Source organism: Tenrec ecaudatus, chromosome 2, assembly GCF_050624435.1.
Source record: "Tenrec ecaudatus isolate mTenEca1 chromosome 2, mTenEca1.hap1, whole genome shotgun sequence".
Classification (NCBI taxonomy): Eukaryota; Metazoa; Chordata; class Mammalia; order Afrosoricida; family Tenrecidae; genus Tenrec; species Tenrec ecaudatus.
This window is the reverse complement of record NC_134531.1, coordinates 204,530,184-204,547,853: the sequence shown is the minus strand read 5'-3', so window position 1 is coordinate 204,547,853 and position 17,670 is coordinate 204,530,184. Positions and strand designations below refer to the sequence as shown.

General features: G+C 38.1%; 1 pseudogene; it reads right to left on the bottom strand.

The window, feature by feature from the left end:
* LOC142440449 (exosome complex component RRP43 pseudogene) lies at positions 1-17,212 on the bottom strand (annotated as a pseudogene).
* Positions 17,213-17,670: the final 458 nt, after the last annotated feature.

The following is a 17,670-nucleotide window of genomic DNA, read 5'->3' as shown; positions in this document are numbered from 1 at the left end:
TTACTTGGGTTTCATACTCTGAATTATTTCATGCATCAGTTTTTTCACTTCTTTGTGTCTTGTAACTGCTCAGCTCAGGCAGTCCTGCAGTTTAGTGCCAGTCAGTCCACTCCCACCTAGTTTGTGCAGACTGCACAGTTTGCCCTCCACATCCATCACTATCGTTAAGGCTCCAGTGGCCAGATGTTCCTCTTATCCAGTTGGGTCAACTATGAGTAAAGTGTGATCAACTATGGCAATGGAAGTTGCAACTGGATAATGTCTAATATTTAAATGGCTCCTCTTCTTTAAATTAACTTTGGCTAAGGCAGTTTCTTCACCTATGGTGACTCCCGGCAGCTGGACATTTTTTAAAGCAGCTAACAAAGCAAACGTGCAGGCGTCCAAAATGTTCCCATCATAGTCCAGACAAAGGAGATCGCAGTATAGAACCCAAGCCAGCTTTCCTGGAGAAATGCATAGGTCCTCTTTCTGAATTATCTGTGAATTTTCAATGGCATCTGCAGTGAACTGGTTAGCCACTTGGGCGTCTTCCCCAGGAGGTCCAGACCGAAACCTCGGTGAGCACAGGGGTGGCAGATCCACATTAGGAACTACATATCCTTTATCAGGGGCATCTGTTGGTGGTGCTGCAAATTCTGATTTAATTCCACAAATAACTGTAGTATTTCCTAGCTTCACCAAAGCTGAACCATCTGCAGTACTAATTGAACCTATGTTGACAGTGGTGGTCCTAAATTCACCAAGTTCTCTTCCATCAGGACGGCAGTTCTCCTTCAAACACCTCCTGTAGTACTCCAGCGGCTCCTAGTTTTGAACCTGGCTGCCATCTTCCCCTAAGTTTTATTTTATAGTGCAAATTTTTACCATTGCGGATGATAATAAGGAGTGTCACTTAAATAAACCTGTTATATTTTCAGGGGTGATTATCATACTAATAGCCTTTTATTTATTATTTATATAGCATCATTATATATCATTTATCATTTATATACAACAACCCATAGTTCAATCACATCAAGCACAATTGGACATTTGCTAACACAATACATTTCCAAACATTCTTTTTCTACATGGACTCCTGACATCATCTCCCTTTCACACCCACTCCACCACTCACCCTTCTCCCCACAAAACCCTTATTCTAACTGCAGTCTCTATAGATCCATCAAAGTTGGGTCCCATTTATCGCAAAATCAACAAACAAATAACACAACTTTTACAAAGCGACCTCCAATGATGAGTCACCTCTGAGATACATCCTAATATGGACAAGTGAAAACCAAACAGATCAATACAAAGCAAAATAGATACAATTTAGGAACCCGGATCAGGTCCAGCATGCACAGTAAGAGGGGATCTAATGACCAAGTTTCAATGATTCAACTCAGATTTATGCCTTTTTTCGTCTAGACTCACCTTTCCAAAGCTCTCTGTATAGTAACCACGCCCCTCCCATCTGCCAGTTGTAGATAGAGGGCGTTCTCTGGAAATGTCTTTCTTGAGTAGCTTCACAAATGAATCTTGGGCTCCCACAGTCAACGTTAGCCCTCTGTCCACCGGTTTCTCATAAATTAGGCTCTGATACTAACCCCCCCCCCCAACAATGTCAGGTTATTTGGTTTACGATTCTTCAGTGACTGATGATGGTGTGCCTTTCCCCACGGACTTATCTGACCTCCCACGAGATGACTGGTTGCTTGGAAACAAGCCTTTAAGACTCAGACACTATTTTATCTGAGAGCGGGTACCATCTACGTCCTTAGTCACATTTCACTATATCACCCACGTCTTCTGTGTTCTCGTCCTGAGGGCGAGTATCAAGCAGGGCCTTGATCTAAGAACTAATTGTTCTTAACTTTGAGCCAGGGTTTAGTGTGAGCCCCAAACCCATGTCTGGATCTAGGCTTTTATTTTTTCTTTTAATTCGTTATTACTTGGGGGTTAATACATATGTCACAGTCTTCCATAGTTCAATCTTGTCAAACAGAATTGTGTGATTGCTTCCACAAACAGTTCCCAACATAGATTTCCTTGATATCATCTCCCTTTGATCTCCCAGCCCTCATTAATGGTTTTTTAGAAAAAAAAAAGTCTTACTTTTTTTGAAAATTGATCATAAAAAGCAGGAGATTTTAGGTAATTGAAAAGATTTCCCTTCCAGAAGTTAAAATCAAATCCATTGCCATTCGTTACAACTTGAATTCATATTCTTTTAATTTTTGTTTCAAATTTTACATTTAAGAGGAAAATGTCCATCTACCAAGGCTTCCCTCTTCCTTCTTAGTGAAGAACATTAAAACTAATAAACAACTCTGCCTGACTTTGATTATTAGTTTCTTCAGCACCTCCAGTCCTAGATTTTATTTTAGAGACTGTGGCTTTGCTCTTTTATTTTTTCCATTTGAGCTTGCTCTTAGGTCACAGTTGAGATAGATTATGGATGCCCTTTCATCTCCACATGTAATTTTTCCATTTATTAACTAACCGACTGACAGACTCACTAAATGTAAGTTTGTTTTAAAATTATTTCATTCTTTAATTTTTTCCATTCTTTATACTTCTGTGGAAAGCAAATATTTCTGTGAACATTAATTAAGACAATGTTTTAAAGAAGCTTCTATTTTCTATGTTGAGAAACAAAGTTTGCCTGAACAAAATCAGTCTTCCATGTACACACCTACAATATTATCAGTGTTCTTATTTGACAATAGTTTTATATTCACAATATCTTGGTGTTTATTATGTTTCTTTCTTTGAAAACATCATTTTATTGGGGGCGCATACATCTATTATCACAATCCATACATCCATCCATTGTGTCAAGCGCATTTGTACATCTGTTGCCAATATCATTCTCAAAACACTTGCTTTCTCTTTGAGCCCTTGGTGTCAGTTCTTCATTTTCCCCTTTATCCCCCACCCTGTGTCCCTCAAGAACGCTTGCTAATTTATAAATTTTTATGATTTTGTCATGTCTTACAAAGTCATGTTTCTCTGGTTTTCCATATGACAATCATTCTGATACAAACTGTAGGCTTAATTTTTCTAAATAAGTTAAGCATCTTTTATCATAAATTATTTTCCCTAACTCTTTCTTCTAGTCTTTTAATTTCAGTCTTTTAGAATATGTCACAGAGTCTGGATACACATAAGACACTTTCATATGTTCCAATTTTAAAGAATGTTTTACCCCACAAACAGAAAGTGCATATATGTTATACATACCTAAGCTCAAAAAGTCAAACTCATTTTCACGAAGTTGATTCCAACTCACAGAAGGCCCATAGGATGGAGTAGAACTTCCCCTTTGGGTTTCTGAGGCTATAAATCTGCACGGGAGCAGAAAGCCTCACTTTTCTCCTGTCAAGCAGCTGGTGGGTTCCAACTGCTGACCTTGCAGTGAGCAGCCAATGCATAACCAGTGCTCCTGTACAACCTAGTTTCAAGAAAACAAATACGAGGCTCTTGGAAAGATAAAGAGTGGATGTCTGGAATGAACATCATATTTAGTATTGGAAAAATACTAAAACAATATTAATTTCACTTATCCTTGAAATGAAGATTACATGAATGAGGAACATTTTCCCCCCTAAAAAGTCAATCTTAGGGAGAAAAATAAGGAGCTGATGCTGAGAACTTAAGAGGAGAGCAAATGTTTTGAGAATGATGAGGGCAACGAATGCACAAATGTGCTTTACACAATTGATGTATGTAAGGATTGTGATAAGAATTGTAAGAACCACCAATAAAATGATAAACAAAACAACAACAGAGAAAATAATCTGTAGTGGTTTGTTCTTGAAACCTAATAGAAAAGAGAAATATTCCTTAAAAAACCTTTCTTGTGTTTAGAAATATTATAAAGCGTACTATGTATATTATTAAAAGATTAATAAATACAGTAAAACAAAAATTAGGAAAAAATGAACTGATTTTATCTCCAGAAGGGAGCAAGAGAAAAGTGAATCTTCTCTAGAAAGAATTAGGTTCAAAATTGAAGGGTTTTAAAGAGTGTCATATTATTTTAAGGATGTGCACCTTGCATCTTGACTCATGGAAATTACACCATGCTGTGTAAATGTCTAGACACATTTTTGAGAAAAGATATTTTGGATGCTTTCAATGGAGAAAATACATCATATATGGACAAATTGTCAAAAGATAATTGACATATATAAAAACAATTTTAGAAAAAATAATCAACCCTGTCCAAGAACATTATAGGAAGTAATTTGGTTGTGGTTGGAACACCAACTTTTGGGACTACCGCCAAAAAAGGAGAATTTTCCATGATATTTAACAAGGCGTTAAATGACTTATTGCCACAATGTAAGTCTTTGTCATGGTAATCATTCTGCTTGTAGAGTCATTCAAACTAAATAATTATTTATGGTAATTTCCTTGCGCTTTCTTAAAAAACTGTAACTCTCATCTTACCACTGCATTGTTTCACATACTTTGGACTTTGAAACCCCTACTTGTAGCACATAGGCGGTTCTGTAATCTGGTCTCTCTGGTCTTACTCATGCTCTCTGTGATATCAACTCACCATTCTCTACCATTTACTCGAACCATGTTTGCAAAGCCCGCACTGAAGCCTATGGGTTTTGTTGTTGGTTTTGCACATGATAGATCCTCTGTTGTCCCCTAGAGTAACTTCCTAGAGATCTATTCATCTGATGAGACCTAGATCAAGCACCATTTCCTCTGTGAAACTTATTCTTTTTTCTGCTGATATTTTATTTTGTTTTTCCTCCATCAGGTTCTCATTTGCTTCCCCTTATTTCTTATGAATATGTTAGTTGCTTAATTTATGTTTTTGTTTACCTTACTCCCAAATCTAAATTTAATAAATATGGAAGCTATTTAATACATGGATGACATGAATATTTGGAGACTATTGTTAAACATATGGACATATTTAATTTTTCTCCAAAATGTCAACCTAACCTCAAGTTCAACTATTGCCTTTATTTAATCGATGTTCAGGTATGATGATCTTGGCAGTTTCTTCCACGCTCACGTGTAGTCATTTTTGTTTCAATTCAAGGTCTTTTAGTTGTGATATATATAATACATCCCCCCCCCATTCTAATATATACCTCAGGCTGAAAGGATTATCCATTAGTGCTTTATCTCATGTTACTTAGAATAATCCTCCTTAAAATGAGATAATTTGCTTTAGGGATACTTTTGTGGGATTCATTAGAAGAGAAACAGGCATTAACAAAGGCACTCAACCTCTGCTGGTCTCTCTTACTCAGTTTAATAGCGATTGAAAGAAGGAAGAGGTGTAGAAAAGCCAGGAACCATGACAATAAGTTATAATCAAGATGAGAAAGATGTGGATTTTCTTCAGTTGAGAGAGGGTGGGAGACTAACCTGAAATCAGTCACAGGAGAGCAATCTTGGTGATGTGGGCTGGATCTTCTCTGAGATTTATTCTCCTGCATCCCCTGAGACCTGATGTATTTCTGGTACGTAATTATTTTAGGTGCCACATTTGCAGAGAGATGCGTGCAGTGGAAAATCTTATCCTCCTAGTTTCATCTTTGGAATAGTCTTTGGGGAGTATTCCTGAGTGAGCTGAGGGAAAAATCCTGAAGCAATAATAGCTTTCTGAAGCAAGACCAAAATTAGATTGTTGTAGACCTTTGTTTGCTTTTATACTGAATACTATGCAGAGGGATCTATTGACGTTCATCAAATGGACTTCTTTTTTTTTCTTTTGTAAAATTCTGGTGAATGCCTTGTGGACCAGTATGAGCCCAAACCAAACCCACTTCCATGGAGCCAATGCGTGTCCTTAGAGGAGAGGGTTGGAATGTCTCTGTGAGTTTCAGAGACTGTCACTTTTTATGGGAGTAGAAAGGGCCATCTTTCTCCCATGGAACTGGCTAGAGGTTTGAAACCGCTGACCTTGCTGTTAGCAGTAGAATGCTTAATGACTATGTCATCACAGTATATTAACACAAATACATAACTTCAGTGGAAAACCTTTTATATAGGTAAACTTATATTTTTCTCATCATGGGAACAATTTAATGCTATTTTTATGACATATTATATTCCACAACACTGCTTTCCATAATTTTTCCCATACTATAAAGCCATCATATTCGTCTTCTTTTCCTGTATTGCTAACATCCGCACAGTTAGGAGAAATTTGTAGATCAGAAAAGCTGACCAAATTTTGTTTTGAATACATTATTGATGTGCAAGACTATTTTTATACCAAAGGTGACTACTAGCAAGTTGGAGCAAGAAATGCCAAAAATACTTTATAATAAAACCCCAGACTTCTTAATTTTAAAAACTATCCCTTCTACGTTTACACCATCTAATTGCCAGCTATGGCATACATGAGGTTAAAAAAAATAACAAAAAGAGTCAGAAAATAGCCTGAGCTTCAGGGAGATTGAAGGAAAAGAAGCAATAATGGAACACTATGAATGAAATACAGCGTTATCAGAATAATGTTAGAGTACTTTAAACAAAAAATATATTGTTTGCTCATTTCTTCCATATATGCCAATGCTTTTGGACTGTGGCCTTTCTTAGGATCAATACTTAAGTTTTGTAGTATCAAACTCCTTCATATCTTTAAAATATTAATGTTCCTGAACAATTTTCCCATTTCAGAGAGGGTTGTAACTGTCTTCCAGGAGTATCAAAGGGCAACTCTGTGTCTGCTCTATTGAAGTTTTCAATCTGGTTACAAGTGTTATTTTATTTGGATTCAAGAACAATTTTAAATCATCAGCAATATGATGTTTTGTGCAAAGTTGAAGTACACATTCTATATGAACTACGAGTGAGACTTTTAAAGTCAACGTGAATGCAGACAATTTATTTGAACAATTATCTTAAAATCATAAAGAACAGAAATCAGTAACATGATTAATTAATGTGCCAGTTGCAGTAGCAATGATAGTCATTCACTTTTAAGCCAGTGTGTTTCAGAGTTCTGTTAATTGATATATCACACGCATATATGTTTCATGCATATATAATATCTACATATTTACATTTTAGCTCATTAGGAAAAGCATCCTTAGGACTCCTTAGCAGCTGTCTTCTTTTAGAGAACTTCACAAAATTCATGGTGGTTTTTATCCCCAATTTTCTTTTTGTGTTTATTGAAATTTTCTTGTCTTTTTAAATCATTTTATTGGGGGCTCATACAACTCATCACAATCCATACATACATCAATTGTGTCAAGCACACCTGTACACATGTTGCCATCATCCTTATCAAAACACCTGCTTTCTATTTGAGCCCTTGGTATCAGTTCCTTGTTTCCCCCCCTCCCTTCCTCTACCCCTCTCCCCCTTGAACACTTGATAATTTGTAAATTATTATTATTTATAATATCTTACACCATCCAACGTCTCCCCTCATCCACTTCTCTGCTGTCTGTCCCCCAGGGAGTAGGTTATATGTTGATCCTTGTAATCTGTTCCCCCTTTTCCCCTCACCTTCCCTCCACCCTCCTGGTATTGCCAGTCTCTCCACTGGGCCTGAGGGTTTCATCTGTCCTGGATCCCCTGTATTTCCAGTTCCTATCTGTGCCAGTGAATATCCTCTGGACCATTCGGATATGTAAGATTGAATCAGGATTGGGGTTGGAGGAGCATTCAAGAACTAGAGGGAAATTGTATATTTCATCATTGCTACAATGTACCCTTACTGGTTCCTCTCCTTCCTGCAGCCCTTCTGCAAGGGGATGTCCAATTTCCCACACATGTTCCCTGGGTTCCCACTCCACATTCCCCCTCTTTCACAATGCTATGATTTTCTTTATGTTTTGGTCTTTGATGCTTGATACCTGATCCCTTTGATGCCTTGTTATCTCACAGGCTGGTGTGCTTCTACCATGTGGCCTTTATTGTTTCTCACTTAGATGGTCCCACTATTTATCTTCCAACTTTTAGGTCCCAGATTCTATATATTTTGAAAGCCCAGTACCGTCAGTTTTCTTCACCGCATTTGCCTATGCACCCGCTTTGTATCAGGGTAGACTGGTGTGCTTCTTCCATGTGTGCTTTGTTGTTTTTTAGCTAGATGGCTTTAAGGCTTCAGGTGTTATATCGTTTGGTAGCAGGACACCCTCTGCTTTCTTCACCCCATTTGTTTATGCACCCATTGTCTTCAGCGACCTCAGGTGCTATATCTTTTGGCAGCTGGACACCATCAGCTTAGTTAACCATGATGGTATTTTGACGACTGTACACGAGGGAAATTATTTTTTAGTTTCTTATCAAGAAATCACTCTCAGATTCCAACTATTCCCCCTTTAGTCTCAAAGAAATTTTTTTCTGCACAGGAAGTAAAGGACATTTAAGTATGAACACTAGTTAATACTCTGAAATAGCTACACTTCAGAATAGCATAGATATATAATTAATTTCAACCTTATAGGATAGAGTAGTTTCCATGACTATGAATTTCCAAGGCTGTAACTTTTAAAACAAAAATTTGTTTCAATTTTCAGATGCTTCAATTTTTACAGAGTATCATGACAAAGAAGGAGGAAATTGACAAAAGGCAAGAAACCCTTTGTTTAGAGAATGGATTATAAGTTGTTAATTACTTGAAAGGAACAAATGGTCCACAACTATTTGTATTAAAAAGCTACTATTCTCCTTTGAAACACAGCCTTGAAGAATAATTTTCCCACCAACTTAAATGGAAATGGAGATTGTCTCTATCCAAGGAGACCAAAACTCTTTATGAAAGTAGAACACCCATCTTTCTCCTGAAGAGCACCAGGTGGATTTGAACTGCTAAAATTGCAGTTAGCAGCCCAATGTGTAACCACTATACCAGCAGGGCTTCTTGCAGTAGGCTAGCATTGTGAATGATAGCTTATCTTATGTAAATTCTTTGAAGACCATCCACATCAACCTCCCCTGCCACATCCCTCACCCTCAAGAACTCCAGACTTCTCAGAAAGTATTGTTTGTGTTAGGTGTCATCAGTAGGTTTGACTGGGACTCTATGTACAACAGAATGAAGTGCTTCAGGGTTCTGTGATGTACAATTGTGATGCTAGAGACCATTGTTACAGCCATCCAGTCAAAGGGCTTCCTCACTTTCCCTCAGACCACTATTTATTTTTCTATGTAATCAATGTTTTAAATTCTCAATCCACATAGTCATCTGTCCATTCATCAGCCAGTTATTGAACATATTATCTGGAGAGACTAGGCCTCAGAGAAGGACAGCATGTTTGTAAAGCAGAAGATCAATTGAAAGAAGGAAACTCCATGCGATGCACTGATGTAGTGGCTGCAAAAAGGGACTCAAGTATCATAAAAATTGTGAGGTTGGCACAATGTTTTATTATGTTTCACAAAGGGTCAGAAACCAATTCAATGATAACTCAATTAGTCAGAACCATCTCAGTGATAACTCAGTTAGAACCAACTCAGTGATAACTAAAAACCTATCCATTATCTATTTATCTAGCATCTGTCTATCTAACATCCCAATTTCTATTTTGCTAATAGTTTATGTTGCACTTGAAGGATTCTGCAGGCAAATATTGAATGATTCAGGAAGCATCAAGAGACGATGGAAGAATACAGAATAACTTTAACAAAAAGAACTAGTCAACAGTCCAACATTTCAGGAGATAGCATATAAGCAAGAACCAATGGCGCTGAAGGAAGAAGTTCAAACCGCACTGAATCTATTGGCCAAAAATAAGGCTCCAAGAATTGATAGAATATTCACTGAAATGTTTGCAAAAGTTGAAGAAGCACTCTAAGCACTCACTAATCTGTACCAGGAAATTTGGAAGACAATTACTTGGCCCACTGACTGGAAAAGATCCATATTCGATCCATTCCAAAGAAAGATGACCCAAAATAATGCTCAAACTGTAGAACAGTTTCATTGATATCACACACGAGTAACATTTTGCGTAAGATCATTGAACACAGTTGCATCAGGACATTGACAGGGAACAACCAGAAGTTCAGGCGGGATTCAAAAGAGGATGTGGAACAAGGAATGTCATTGTGTCCATTCTGAACTTGTGCGTGGATCAAGAGGCAGTTGTGCAAAGGGAACAATGGTTTAAAATCAGGAAAGGTGCTTCGGGATTGTATTCTTTCACCTTACTTATTCAATCTGTATGCCAGCAAATTACCAGAGAAGCTGTATTACATAAGGAAGAGTGTGGCATCAGGATTGGAAGATGGCTTATTAGGAACCTACGATATGCAGATGACACATCATGCATGCTGAAAGTGAGGAAGACTTGAAGTACTTGCTGATGAAGATGAAGGATTGTAGTCTTCAGTATGAATTAAACTCAATGTAAGGAAGACCCAAATCCTCACAACTGGACCAATGAAGAAAGGATTGAAGTTGTGAAGGATTTTGTTGTGCTTGGATCCACAGGCAGCTATCAAGCAATCAAAAGATGTGTTTCATTGGGTAAATCTGCTGGAAGAAAGCCCTTTTAAGTATTGAAGAACAAAGATGTTTCTTTGAGGACTAAGGTGCACCTGACCCAAGCCATGGTATTCTTCATTGCATTACATGCATATGAAAGTAGGACATTGAATAAGGAAGACCATAGAAGAATAGACGCATTTGAATTGTGGGCCTGGAGGAGATTGAAAATACCATGGACTGCTGAAAGGACAAACAGATTTGTATTGGAACAATTAAGACAAGAATGCTCCTTAGAGGAACAATGTTAAGACTTTTAAAAGACTTTGTCTTATACACTTTGGACACTCTTACTGGAATGCCATTTTTTTAGGTGTTCCCAGTCAATGAACTAGAAAATACACTTACACATACACTCATCTATATCAAGTTGTATATTATCCTCTAATTAGGAGGTTGGACTAATACTTCTAGTGTAATTTGGAATTTTAACAAACAGATGATGCTTATGCTACTGGTTTGATAACCACACTTTGAGAACCTCTTCTAATAATAATTCAACAATACGTGTTTATTCTGATTCACCTCTCACATTTTGCTTATATGGCATTTGCATATCTTATAGTAAGAAACAATATATTTACTTCTATGTTCAATATCCCAGTTAACAACCTTTGACAAAGTGTAAACATGTAGATGCTTCTTCATTCTCTCTTCTGGAAAACATACTTGTTGAGTCCTTAGTTGATCCCTTACACTCAGTAACACCTCAAGAAAATAATGCAGATACCTGAACCTATAGACTCTATTTTTTATATAGAATATTCTAAAATTTCTTTAGAGATTTTTTTATCTTAAATTGATTTAAAAAATCAAAAACATAAAACAAAATCGTATACTGCAAACAGAAACAAATACCACACGAGAGCAAAATTTTCTAGCGGAAATTGTTTATTGACCTAATTTAAACTTTTCATGATATATTACAACTCGATTATTTCTTCAACATTGCAAGTATATTTTCCCTTAAAAATGTAAAAAAATTCAGGTCTAGAACTTTGAATCTCTAACTTGATGTATGGATAGCTTCGAGAAGAATGGAAATTCCAGAACATTCCATTGTCCTCACGAGTAACTTGTATGTGCATCAAGAGGCAAGTGTGCCAACAGATCCAGAGGATAGTGTACACTTTAAAATCAGGAATGGTGTGCATCAGGATTGTATCCACTCACCATATTTATTCAACCTGTACACTGAACAAATAATCAAAGGAGATGGCTTAAATGTACAAGAGTGTGGCATCAGGATTGGTGGAAGATTTACTAACAACCTGTGATATGTAGATGATAAAACTTCCTTGATAAAAGTTGGCAGGACTTAAAGCACTTGCTGATGAAGATAAAAGGCGACAGTCTCAAGTATGGTTTATAACTCAATATGAAGATGACCAAAACACTCACAACTGGACCCACAGGTAGCGTTATGATAAATGGAAAAAAGATGGAAGTTTCCAAGGATTTTGTCTCGCTTGGTTCCAAAATCAATGGGCATTGAAGCAGCAGCCAAGAGATCTAGCGATGCATTGCATTGGATACATCTGCTCTGCGAGAACTCCTTAAAGTCTTGGTAAACAAGAATGCTACTCTGAAGGTTACGGTCCTTCTTGCTCAAGACATATGCATGTGAAAGTTGGATATTGAATAATCAAGACCATGGAAGAATTCATGCATCTTAATTATGGCGCTGACAAAGAATATTGAAAATACCACGTACTGCCAAAAGAACAAAGAAAAAAATGTGTCTTGTGAGAAGTAGCTGAATGTTCCTTAGAGGCAAGGGTGACAAGACTGCACCTCACATACTTTGGATATGTTGTTAGGAGAGATAAAAGCCTGGAAAGAATGTCATGGTTGGTAAAGCAGAGAGCCTTCATAAAAGAGGAAGACCCTGGACAAAATGTATCTCAGGCAAGGCTGCAACAGTGGCCTTAGATATAAGAACAATGGTGAGGATGGTTCAAGACTGGGAAGTCTTTTGTTTTCTTGTACACAGGAGCGTTATGAGTCACAACTGACTCAGTGGTAGTTAACAACAACAACAACAACTATAGGGACAGGTGCAGAGCCAAACCTAGGGGATAGGTGTCTGTCAGCTTTATTGCCTTACCATTGTTATTACTGTTTAAAGGGGCACATCTTTTTTTGACAAAATGGCTTAGTGTCCTAAATATATAAGAAATAAAAAAATTATTCTAAGCATGTTTTGTATGCTAATATGGGAATGTTTAATATTTCATTGAAAGATTCTCAAGCAATCAAATGCAGACAGTGGAAACAGACATAAACATAAAATGTTGAACATTAGTATTAAGATTTCATGATAATTATGGGAAAAATGAAAACAAACTAATAAACAGCACTAGTGTTGCGATAGCTAAGCACTCAGTTTTTTTTTGGAAGCCTGCCAATTAAACTTTTCCAGTGGATCCCTGGGAGAAAGAGCTGCTTCTATGCTTAATAAACACAAAACTAAATCCACTGCCATGAAGTCAATTCTAACTGATAGCCATGCTACTGAAGAGGTTAGAGTGGCCCTAGTCCAGATGGTTTCTGTGGCTACCGCATTGAAGAAGACGAATAATTCAACTTTGTAGCTGTTGTTCCAATGGTCAACTTTTTGGCCAGCAGGCTAATATTTTGGCTAGCAGGCAGAACAAGAAGGCGATATATGTACATATTACAACCAAGCCAATTCCGTAGTGAGAGGGGGCCACTATGAATTAAAATTAGACTCTATAGTACTTAGCAACACCCACAATGTTTACAAAAAATTGGTGCCAGTTAAATTTAAATTATTTTGTGTAAATCTCATTTATTTTAAAGGAGCCATAGAGAAATACATACATTAATTCTAGATACTCAGAAAACAGTATAATCACACTAAAACACATTCATCCATATACACAAATTCACTGATTCAACAAAGTTAAGGAGAAGCTTAGTATTATGTTTATGATGTGAAGGAAGAAATCTGGTGTTTTATCATGCACTAAGTGCTTAATTGCATCTTTAAAAACATTGCCTACTTCCTGAAATTTTAGGAAAGATAATGTAGACAAGACAGTCAGTCACACGAGCGTGTATTCTCATTCCATTTCTGTTACAGATCAGACTAGGAACCTAAGGAACATTGCAGCAAATAACTCAAGAGGCCACATCCAACCTCCTTTCACGTCTGTATCGCAATAAGGTAGAGATCAGTGATCCCTCTGCCCTTCACCTTATTTACCTAATCTGACATCAGCCATTCCCCCAGCAGCACACCACTGATACATTGGCTTTGATCATTTGTTTCAATGGCCACACAAATCTCAGACAATACTCACAGTTTTCAGGGTTTATTAGGAAACAACAGGGTGCCACAAGCCAGGGCCAGACAAGAAAGGGATATAGTCACTGGTCCTTAGCAGCAGTTCTCCTCATCAGTAGCCAATTTTCTCCGCAGTCTTCAACTTCTCAGCCATGTGGTCCCTTGGCCTCTTCCGTTGTGGCCAGAAAGCCAGCCCACTCTTCTGCCTCACAGTCTTGGAGTTTCAATGTGGCTCCTTTATTCGGTCTCATGGTCTTTATTCCTAGGATTCTGGTGCCTCTGCTCTCAATCTCTGCACTTCAGACAAGAGTTCTTGAATGTGCTGTACTGGGAACACTTCTTCCAATGGTTCTGGTCTTTCCCTTTCTTCCTGCCAGGATGGCTCACCCTGATAGCTACAAATGAACAAACACAAACAAACAAACACACCCATTGCCATCCAGTTGATTCAGACTTACAGAGAATCTACAGAAGAGAGTAGAACTACCCTTGTGGGTTTCTGGAACAGTAATTCACTAGGGAGTAGAGAGCCTCATTTTTCTCATGCAGAGCAACTGATGGTTTCGAACATGTGACTGGTGGCAAATGAAACTGATCAACCCCCTCTATTCATGTTACTCGTTTCCTATTTGCACTGTTCCACCAATCACTTGATGGGAGTTACAGAAACGTGGGTAGAAGAACCACATTAAGAAATTTTACTCTGCCGCACGACTTTTGGAAAAGACAATGTTTAACCAAGAGAAATATCTGCCAAATAAATATCACCGGAAAAGAAGATGTAATGTTAACATTTCAGTGTAAAAGCCTCCTTCTTAAAGTGTTATTACATATGAATATTTTATTAGTTCAAGAAAAGACAGGTCATATATAGCAAAACATATTTTTTTTAACAATTTATTGGGGCTGATACAATTCTTTTCACAGTTCATACATATACATACATCAATTGTATAAAGCACATCTGTACAGTCTTTGCCCTAATCATTTTTTTCTCTTTTCTTCTTTTACATTTTATTAGGGACTCCAACAACTCTTACCACAATCCATACATATACATACATCAATTGTATAAAGCACATCCATACATTCCCTGCCCCAATCATTCTCAAGGCATTTGCTCTCCACTTAAGCCCCTTGCATCAGGTCCTCTTTTTTTCCCCCCCTCCCTCCCCTTGCCCCCCTCCCTCATATGCCCTTGGTAATTTATACCTCGTTATTTTGTCATATCTTGCCCTATTCGGGGTCTCCCTTCCCCCCTTCTCTGCTGTCCCTCTCCCAGGGAAGAGGTCACATGTGGATCCTTGTAATCAGTTTCCCCTTTCCAACCCACTCACCCTCCACTCTCCCAGCATCGTCCCTCACGCCCTTGGTCCTGAAGGTATCATCCACCCTGGATTCCCTGTACCTCCAACCCTCATATGTACCAGTGTACAGCCTCTGTCCTATCCAGCCCTGCAAGGTAGAATTCGGATCATGGTAGTTGCGGGGAGGGAGGATCCAGGATCTGGGGGAAAGCTGTGTTCTTCATCGATACTACCTCACACCCTAATTAACCCATCTCCTCTCCTAAGCCCCTCTATGAGGGGATCTCCATTGGCCGACACTTGGGCCTTGGGTCTCCACTCTGCACTTCCCCCTTCATTTAATATAATATATATATACACATACATATATACATATACACATATATACACATACATACACACACTTATATCTTTTTTTTTGCATGATGCCTTATACCTGGTCCCTTTGGCACCTCGTGATTGCACTGGCTGGTGTGCTTCTTCCATGTGGGCTTATTTGCTTCTGAGCTAGATGGCCGCTTGTTCACCTTCAAGCCTTTAAGACCCCAGACACTATCTCTTTTGATAGCCGGGCACCATCAGCTTTCTTCACCACATTTGCTTGTGCACCCATTTGTCTTCAGCGATCCTATCATGGAGGTGTGCAGTCCATGATACGATTTTTTGTTCTTTGATGCCTGGTAACTGATCCCTTTGGGACCACTCGATCACACAGGCTGGTGTGTTCTTCCATGTGGACTTTGTTGCTTCTGAGCTAGATGGCCGCTTGTTTATCTTCAAGCCTTTAAGACCCCAGTCACTATCTCTTTTGATAGCCGGGCACCATCAGCTTTCTTCACCACATTTACTTGTTCACCCACTTTGGCTCCAGCCGCAAACCATATTTTATGGTGTTAAAATCATACTTTAAAGTTGCAATTCGTGGTCTGAGAAATTGATAGTTTGAACTCATTTGCTACTTATATTCTACTTTAGTAAGTTTTTATTTCATTGTACTTAATGGAATAGAAAATGTGAGATGGTTTTCAAAGGTCCTCTCTAGTTTGGGAACCCACTAACTACTAGCTAATTAAGGAATTCACAACTTAATTCATAACTTACTTGAAATTAATTTCTCTTTGTGAAAACTAGAGTCAGAATTTTCTTTTACAAAGTGTATTCAATACTATAAACATATACGCACAAATTATCAACAAATTGTAAACAGCAAGAATCCATGAAAATCGAATGTGCTATTTACTATTAAATCTCATAGTCGTGTGTAATGCCAGTTTAAAGAGTTAGATAGAATGTTACCAGCCACGTGGAAAGCTGACATTCTTGTCTGGATTGTTTGGGAAGTTGCCTGCAGTCCGTGATCCAAGGCAGACTTGCTCCATGAGAAGACATCTTCATTGGCTGGTCAAACTGGGCAAGGCCAACAGCAAACCATTGAGGATATGTTCACATTGGACTGTGCTGTTAGAACATCAACTTCCTTATGCAATAAGATGAGAGTGGGGAGACCAAAGTCCATTGGGTGGAACAGAGAGAAGGGAAGTTACCCTTGGTTTCTCAACCTGGCAATTGACAGATGAATGACTTATCTGAATTTTCTTTCTTCATCTTTACCATGTGGATGTTGTTTTCAGATGCTGCTGACTTCTGAATAATGTTGTTAGGTGTAGTAGAGAAGGTTGTGACTCATGGCCGCCCTCTGTACCACAGGATGAGACTCTAGCCTGTGCTGCGCCATTCTTACAATTTCCTTAGGGGTGAGTCCATCCATGTAGCCACCACGTCAGTCCATCTGGTTGATGGTCTTCTGCTGTTTCATTTTTTTCACTGCCCCACTCCTTAACCAAACATGATGTTCTTCATGGATTGATCTCTCCTGGTCGCATATACAAAGTTCCTTAAGCAAAGTTTTGCAATCCCTGCCTCTAAGGAACATTCTAAGTATACTCCTTTGAAGAGGGATTTATTTGTTCTTTTGGCAGTCCAAGTACTTTCAATATGTTTTTTGCCAGCACCATAATTCAATTGCATCAGTTCTTCACTGATCTTCTTTATTCAATGGCCAATTGTCTTATGCAAAGAGATGACTGAAAATACCATGGCTTGAATCAGACATACCTTACTCCTCATCGCAACATCCCTGTTCTCAACACTTTAAAGAGGTCTTGTAAGCAGATTTATCCAATGAAATGGCTGTAGTAGTGACAATGAGTCATTGCCTGGTTCTGCACTATCCTCATAAGCATTGTTATGTATATCCAGTGTTACAGCCATGAAGTCAATCCCTCTTCTTGAGTCTTTCTTTTATTCACTTGGTTTTCCAAGCATGGTGTCTTTCTCCAAGGATTGGTCCACCTGATAAATAAGTTTTAAGTCAATGAGACAAAGTTTCACCATTCTTCTTAATAAGGAGCATTCTGGTTGCATTTTCAACACAGGATTATTTTCCTTCGGGAGTCAAGGGTACTTAAAATATTCTTTTCCAGCATCATAATTCACAGGTATTGATATATATATCTTTCTAATTAAGTATACAGCATTCACATGCATATGAAATTATTGAAATTACCATTGCTTGGGTCAGGCAC